Here is an 8,900-nt window from a genome sequence, read left to right on the forward strand (position 1 = left end):
ATGTTTTCTTAACGCTGTTATCTTGGATAAAGTACCTACTTCATTTCTCTTTTCTCAAGTACCTCATCTAAAAATGGAGATAATACCTTACTGAAATGCCAAAATAAAGTAAGATTATAAATGCATAGTACTCAACTTTTGCATCTTTGTTTTTCCCATAAATAAACAGTTTTAAATTATGACTGTGTTCTCTTCAAAAGGTCCAAATTTAATCCTTAAAACTTTTTAGGAGAAGGAACTCCAGCTTTCTTTCAGGAATCTCCAGAAATAAATTTTATTGCACCACAGTACATTCAATGAAACATGAACTCTCACATATTTCCCACACTGACATCTTTTGAACTTTGCAAGAATTACATGTAAGCCTAAAGAAACTGCTGTTGACCTTTGCTTATACCTCAAATTTACAGTTAAAGGTTTGAAAGGTCAATGGTCTGTTATTTTTCTACCTTTTGTATTTGTCTGTATGTAGGGGTGTAAAAGTGGCAAAAATAACAGAGCAAGTTAAAGTGTCTGATACGGCTCTGATACGCTGACCCTCACAAAGTCAATGTGTAAAGCACTGTGTTTGGTTGAAAGGCCAGCTATATCCTCTCTTCAAAGGACCCGCTGTCCTCCTCACCCCTCTAATTCTCTTAAACAGATATTTGCACAAGTATACCACTTAGTAGTATTTGAGTTATTACACTGTATGTTTTGATCTTTCACATCCATCATGATGCTAGTAATAAGATAGACAATACAATTTTTTTTTCTCCAAAAACTATGAAGATAAGTAGACTGTCATCAATCATGTTAGAATAAGTATAGGAAAAGTTAACGTCCTGTGTCAGTGGAAAGTTTTATATTATGGCTTCAGATAATGAAGATTAGCAAAGCACTTTTCCAAGATGCAATTCTGATTAGTTAAAATGAGTGAAAAATGGTATTCTAATCTCACTGGAGTTTCCTAAGAACAGCCATCCCAGAAATCTAATAACAGTCACATGGCACAGTGGTTCTGGAACTTTTTCATAACTTCACCCAGTGAAGTTTCATTGACTTCCTGTGGCTTTAATCTGGTTGGGGAGATATGCCAATGTAGCTTCTGTAATGTAGAAGAAAGGAGAAAGCTGTAATTTGGGAACATTCTTCTGTCAAGTAATTTAGATTTGTTTGTTTCTTACTCTTAAATATGGTCTCTCTAAGTTGGATCTAGCCATTGACCAGAAGCACTGATCAGGAATGGCAGACTGAGAATAAATTGCTCTCTGCATTGGTCATGGCAATACTTGGATAAGGAGGAAATGAAACACCCTGGAAGTACTTCAAGACCAGCAGGACAAAGGCAAAAATGACAAGGCTAAAATTCTGATTGGTGATACCACTTTTCCCAGATGAAAGCTTTCTTCCTTGTTGGAACCTTCAGTCTATGTATTCATTCTTTATATTGAGCACATCTGTTGTCTTGGCATTTGTTTGGCCATTATTGCTGCAAAATAAGCATATTAAAATTTGAAGACAGTTCTCAAGCTCCTTAAATCTTCTGTTCAGAGATGTTGTTAAATTGTTCAATCTCTTACTCATTTTCTGATATGTGTTGTATATTCTTCTGCATCTTAATTTTAAATTTGTCACTTCATATATTTACCTTGTTTCCTAATTAAGGTGAGGTGTAGAAGGGAAAGGAGGAGGGAAAAAGAGCAAAAGATAGACCTTGCAAACAGGTAGATGAACAAAGAAATAGAAGTTTCTTTTTTTTTTTTTTTTTGGCTTTGTATCTTACTTGGAGTAAATATTTAACTCCAAATTCTGTTTGGAAGGAAGTGGCAGTGAATAACAGGATCACCATCAAACCCAAGGAAGTAGAAAGAAAACATGAAAAAGCGAGAGTAAGAGAAAATTAAAAACTGAATTGACAAAGTAGAAGGGAGGAGAGAGAGGGGGGAGAAAAAGAAAGCTATGTAATAAAGTAAAAATAACATCCAGCATTTGTTGGGGGTTATTTATTTTCTGATCATTCAATGTTCACAACAATCCTGCAAGGGCTTTATCTTGAATTTTGCAGATCAAGACACTGACTCAGAGAGGCTTAAATAACTATTCTATGGTGAAACCAAGGTCTGCAAGAACGACTGTCTGATCCCAATGTATAGGAATGCCATCATCTACTAAAACATAGTGGCTATTTTGATTTCCTGAAGAATCTTTTCTTGACTTTCATGATAAATAAAATTTCTTCAGGGGTAAAGAATCAGATTAGCCTCAAGGAATATGTGCCAAGGCACCTAAATGCATGGTTGACCTTTCATGTGACCCTGGCTATAAATTTACATGAGTAACAGCCTAGTTTTAAATTCTTAGACTTTTAGTTTAATAAATATTAATATTCTTTCACACTTGAATGTATGCCAGTCATTTTAGGAAGGATAATTAAATTTTAATCAACTGATAGACTTATATATTATCTAAAATTTAAAGAGTTTATTATAATTAAGACAATTTAAGCATGATAGAACTTTTCTAGGCATTCCAAAAAGGTGATTGTTAATTCTTTAAGTAAACCACAGGGCAAAATTAAAGCATGCAATTGGAAATAGGCATTTCAGAAGTCCATAATAAATTCAGCTTTTGAGATTTACACAGCTGTCTCTGTATTAAACAATGAAGAACAGATTGGGGGAGATTTTAGATTTATCAACCAAGTGGTAAGTGAATCTCTATACATTTCATGGGGTTTGATAAGCATCTAAGGTTTCTGGAAGTTACTAGAATTTTATTTCAAACCAATTTTTTAGTTAGAAAATGAGTTATAATGTCCTGTGAGACTAAGCTTTTACAGATAACATTGGGGTAAATCTTACTCATCCCTGGGATAACAAATGCTTTTTTCATTGGTAATCATTCATTTACTCATTAACTACTCAGTACCTATAATGTGACTAGCATAAGGCTCAGGTAGTGAGGACAGAGGTATAAATAAGATATGACCACTTCCTCTCAGATAAGTACACAATCTTGTAAAATGTGAAAAATAATTACCCTTCTGAGAAGCAAGTGCTAATAGAGGATGTAAGTAAGATCAAACTTCTGCCAGGAGTAGTGATTGAGGAAAGAGCATTAGCCAGGAAATACTCTTGAGAAGAAATGGCATTTTAGCAGGATTGAGTAAATTAATTAGATAAAATAGGTTTTCATTGTTCAGTGATATTCTCAGAACAGACCTGTCAAAGTGCTGCTTCCTGTTTCCGCCAAGTACTGCAGCTTGGCATTCTGGGAAACACTTTAAAAGCTGTTGTTTCTTGTTTTTAACAAGATGATGTAATGCTTATGTTACTTTCCATGGAAAGACCACTCTTTTCCTCAAACATGAAGATTTCCTTTGTTACTCAAAAAACTGAAATTACAAGATTATTCATCCACTGTAAATTGAACCTCTGAAATAAGAGGCACTCAAAGCCTGCAGGAGAGCACACAAGAAATTTCTGACCCTAGGATTTGCCAGAAAGGCACCTATAAGCAGTATTTCCCCTTCCTAAGAAAGAAGCCTTATGACCTGTCCCCATATCTATTCAGCCTTTCTTAGCTTCCCCCAAATCCCTATGCCACTCTCCACTAAAAACTCACCTTCACCCACTTAAGCTCCATCCCTCCCTGGTCCACACTGTATTTTTGTCTCTTGGCTCATTTCAGCTAAAAGACTAATAGAATTTCTTCTGTAATGGCTCTCATAACCCTAGGCAGTTTCGTATAGATGCAGCCAGACTTTGAGCTTGTAGGCGTGATCTGGAGCCTTGAACTTCTAGAGATTTTTTTCTCCCTTACTGGAGAAACAGTCTTTAGCATAGCTACATATGCATCTCGAATTTTATTCTGCAAAATTATGCCTTTTAGCTTCATTTTTATTTTTATTTTATTTTTATTTCGTTTTTATTGTTACAGGGACACAATAACAAAGATACATTGAAGAATTTCTTCAGGCTGTAAAAAAAAATGAGTTAAAGGAGTTCACTTTTTCAGCATATTAAATTGTCAGAATAAAGTGATTAGCACGGTCATGGAATTTCAGATTGTCATAAAACCTGATAACATTTTCCTAGCCTTTTTACATTAAAGATAAAGTGAGACTCTGAGTCTCACTACCTAATTTTTAACCTTCTTTCCTTCTTTAAGCTGTTTATTTTAAAATCTTTAAATTGTTTATAGCATGATTTGCACACTTTGTTTGAATGTGTTTAGTTTTTATAATCAAAATTTTCAAAATAGAGTTGTTAGTATTTCCCCCTGACACTTATAAAGATTTTTCAGTTATTGGCCAAAAACAAAACACATAGAAGTACCCCCAAATACCTTCTTTTAAAGAGCAAATAGAAATTTCTGCCACTCAGACTAAAATACTCAGTAATTTATTCTACCTTACAGATGGATAGCATCAACAGCATCCCACAGAGAGAAAGATACATAAGCAAAACGTTTAAAAGCTGTAATATGTCTGGTCTGATAATTGAGGTGTCTCCTCATTAGTTTTTCATTCTTGCCCAAGAAGAGTAATGGCTGTGTTTCCTTTCACTTACTCTAATCAAACGATTTGAACTAGTTTGCTAAAGGACTGGGAGAAAGAACATGTGAGAAGGAAAGCAAGTTTTCAGGGAAAATGAAGGAAAGAAAAATACAGTGAAGTCAGGCATAGAGCAAGTCCACCATGTGTCTTAACATGACTTACTACACGCAGTTGAGAGCAAGACCTCTGACCTTCCTTTTTTCTATTTCTGTAACGTTTACCCACTCATAGGTAAAATCACATCATATTTTAGTGCAGTTGACTGAACAATATTATTTGAATTAATCCTCCTAGCTACTTTTATTTTTAATCAACATTCAAGAAAAAAATGGCTAGCTCCTTTTAGCTGCATGTTCTGCAGTTTTACTACATTTTTAATGTGAAAAAAAAATTCCTACTGAGTAGTAATAGTTATCCAGAGAAAACCATTTACGTTGTTCTCATAGGCAGTCAAACAGAAGGACTCTGAACAACAGTTGATCAGTATAAAACAGAATAAACTTGTAGTAACAGAATAAAAGTGTAGTAACTATTTAAGAAATAAAATCTGCACTGCCTCTGTCTCAGCATAGCGTGTCTAGCATGAATGTTTTTTATTTTTTAAATTACTAGTATCCTTTTATTATTATTATTTTTGCTACAAAGAGATGATAACCAGAAGAACAATTGAACAAATGACAATGTATTTTTCACTCTCTGGAAAAAGATGAGAAAAAAATTCAACTGCCTGTCACATTTTATCTTGGCTTTTTCATATGATATGAACACTTAAATGTATCCCCTCATTGATCTTTATATTTACCTGTTAATGTGAAACATTTCTAAAACTACATAGCATACCACAAATTTCTTGTAGACTTTGTGAAAATTGAAAAAATTATCAAAGAATGATGGTTTTCATATCAAATTAACATCAAACAGTAAGATATCACTTAGTCTTTATGATAGGATACGCAGATAGGAAGACGGCCTAATTTATTTTTCAACAGAAAAGGGAAAAGCTTGTGTCAGAAAGTGTGATTAAAATGTAACACTTGCCTGTTAGTGAGACTGTGCAGAATAGATGAGAACTTGGAAAGTAAGTGCTAGATGAAAACCTATTATGCATATGCTCTTTAATTTGCCATGCTCAATCATTTTCAAATTGTGATCACCCAAAGTAAAAACAGAATAGCTGTCATTAGTATCTAGTGGTGTGAAGAAAAAAATATATATATTTGACCTCAGTACTATAAAAAGGCTAAACTCTAAGCCCATCTATGTAAGTTAAATTTCAAGATTGAAACATATCATTGACTAACAAAAATTTTAATGAAAATCTAAACATAATTTAATCCTAAAACACCAAGATACATAGTATTGAGTGGATCTCTAATATTATCAAATAGTTATTTTTAATGCTGTGAAATTGAAAAATAATACTATACATGTGATCAGAAATAAAAAAGACATCTTTCAGGAAATAGAAACTTATTTTTCTGTATAACAAAATCAGCATGCATAGCACTGTAAAAATACTAATTAAAATTGAAAGGATTACAGCATTATTTGTTCAACACATGTTTACTGAGTGCTGTTTAGTTTACCATTGCTATGTAACAAATTACTACAAACACAGTGCTTAAAATAACCACTTGTTAGCTCATAATTGTGTAGATCAGAAGTCCAGGCATGGTGTGTAATGTAACACTCAGACATATAAATGAGAAGATTTATTGCAGAAATTGGCTCACATGATCATAGAGCCTGAGAAGTCCCATAATCTTCTGTCTAGAACCAGAGGACCGGAAAAGTTGATGGTCTAACTCAGTTCAACTCCAAAGATCTGAAAGCCAGGGAAACTGTTCATGGAAGTCTGGTACCAACTTGAAGGCCAAAGGAGCAGGAGCACCGGTTTCTAAGGGCAAGGAAAGTTGGATTTCTCAGCTCAGAGAAGCAAATCCACCTTTCCTCTGCCTTTTGTTCTGTTGGGGCCCTCCATGGACTGGATGATGCCTGCCTACTTGACTCAGTGCACCAATTCAAATGCTAATTTCTTCCAGAACCACCCTCACAGACGCACCCAGAAATGCTTTACCAGCTATCTGGGCATCCCTTTGCGAAACAAGTTGACTCATACTGTCGACCATCACAAGATAGCAACTTAGCTGAGTTCTTCTGTGGAGACTCTGTGGAAAAATCCTCTTGCAGGCTTAATAAGATCATTGGCAGAAATCAGTTTCTTGCTGCAGTAGGATTGTAGCCCCCATTTCCTTGCTGGCTGTCAGTCAGGGGTGATTCTCAGCTCCCAAAGACTGCTCTCATTACTTGCCATGTGACCTTCTCCATCTTCAGACCTTGGGACACCAATAATCAGGGTTTGGAGTACAAGCAGAAGACCCAAAGAATTCTGAGAAGTTGTGAGTGACCAAAGAGGTAGGAAGAAAATCTTGAGAATATGGTGTCATTGATGCAAGTGAAACAGGTATTTCAAAGAAGAGAAGGCGTCACACTCTGTCACTGCTTTTCATGGGTCAAGGAAGATGAGAGCTGAGAACTCACCATTGGATTTGGCAGTGTGCAGAAGAATGTCCGTCTTAGCAACAGTTTCAGCAGTGTTGCAGTAAATATTGAAGAGCCGGGGAGAAGAATTGAAGCTAAAACAGATGCGGAGATAACTCCTTTAAGAAGTTTTGCTGTGAAGTGTATAGGAGAGAGAGATACTAGAAGGCAGGGAAAATGTGGTCAAAGTAGTTTGTTTTTACATGAGAAAAATGACAGCATGTTCGTATGCTAATGGGAATGATCTTCCATGTGAAAAATTGATGATGCTTTTGAATGACATCCTTGAGTAGGTCAGATGGAAAGGGATCTTAAGCACAAGTGGAGGAGTTGACCTTACTAGAGCAAGGAGAGTCCTTCCATAGGAAGAGGAGTGAAGGCAGAACATGGATTTGCTAGGTACAGCTGCTGGTAGCCAGGTGGATGTGTAGGTGCCTGTGAATGTTTTGTTACTGATTTCTTCTTTTTTCTTAGTTAAATTATATTGTCAATTAGTGCTTTGCAGGTAGGAGAACCTAGTAGTAGGAAGAGCACTCCTAAAATAATTAAGACTGTATTCTCATACTTCGCTGCCCTGAAATAACTCTGTGATTAGGTTGGGCAGCCCTGTAGAGCCGTGGAGTCTCTGTGCCTCCACTCTTCAGTCTGCACAGGGTAAGGATTTAGCTAGTTACCTTTACATCTCTCCCAGTGCTGAAATATTAATAAGTTATAATAATAGTAATGTTTTTACTGGCATACCTTTAATTCTGAACTGAAAAAAAAGGAAGAAATAAGTACCATACGTTTGTTGAGTAGACAACAGGGAAATGTGCAAAACTCCATCATTCAGAAGAAAAATTCTTCTCTAATTAGGACACAGAGTATTTCTATTACAAATTGAGAAGGCAGGATTTATTTTTTAAGACAAGGGCTATAGAGGTCAATTCTCCTCACTCATATCTCCATAAAAAATGCCATGGAATCATAGATTACCAAGATAAGACTTGCTTATTCAAAAGTTAAAGAATTTAATTATAGAAGAGACCTTAGAGATGATAAGATCTTCACTTCTCGAAGGAGGAAACTGAGATCTAAAGAAAATAAGGTAATTGGTCCCAAGTGCATAGCTGTATCTCCACTCAGAGAGACAGGAGCCAGGTCTCCTGGATGCCAAATGAGTGTTTTTACTTTATGCCAGATAACAGACATTTATTCCCCAGCATAGCTCTCCATCTTTATTTGTTTATTTATTTATTTATTTTTATTGAAGTACAATCAGTTACAGTGTATCAATTTCTGGTGTATAGCACAATGTCCCCAGGCATGCATTGCATCTTTCTTTCTGGATTGGAATTACACCAGTTTTTACTCAGCAATCAACAAATACTTGTTGAGCAATCACTATCTGTCCATCTCTAATTTAAAATTGGAGATACAGCAATAAACTCAATGTATGAGGCCAGTGGTCTCACAAAGCTTAATTCTAGGAAAATAAATGCATTCTTGTTCCAGGGATAGATAAATCACTATTCTCAAGAAACATTCTTTTGTCTTTTCACCTATTCCAAGAACACAGAGCACTGGGCTCAGTGCTGGTGGGACGGACACAAGCATAAGACAGGGTCCCTGCTCTCAAACTGCTGATAGTGAGTCGAAGCAGGCAGAAACAGAGAAGGACAACTGCAGTTGACATTGATAAATGCTGGGACAGGAGTGTGCACAAAGGCAAAACTCTAATAAAGACTGTGAAGTCAAACTCATCTTCCTGGGATAGCTAATACCAGTGTCCAACAGGATTAAAAATGTGTGAAGAAATTAACCCACTAAAGGTGAGGAG

The sequence above is a fragment of the Vicugna pacos genome, chromosome 3 (assembly GCF_048564905.1).
Source record: "Vicugna pacos chromosome 3, VicPac4, whole genome shotgun sequence".
In the NCBI taxonomy this organism is placed as follows: Eukaryota; Metazoa; Chordata; class Mammalia; order Artiodactyla; family Camelidae; genus Vicugna; species Vicugna pacos.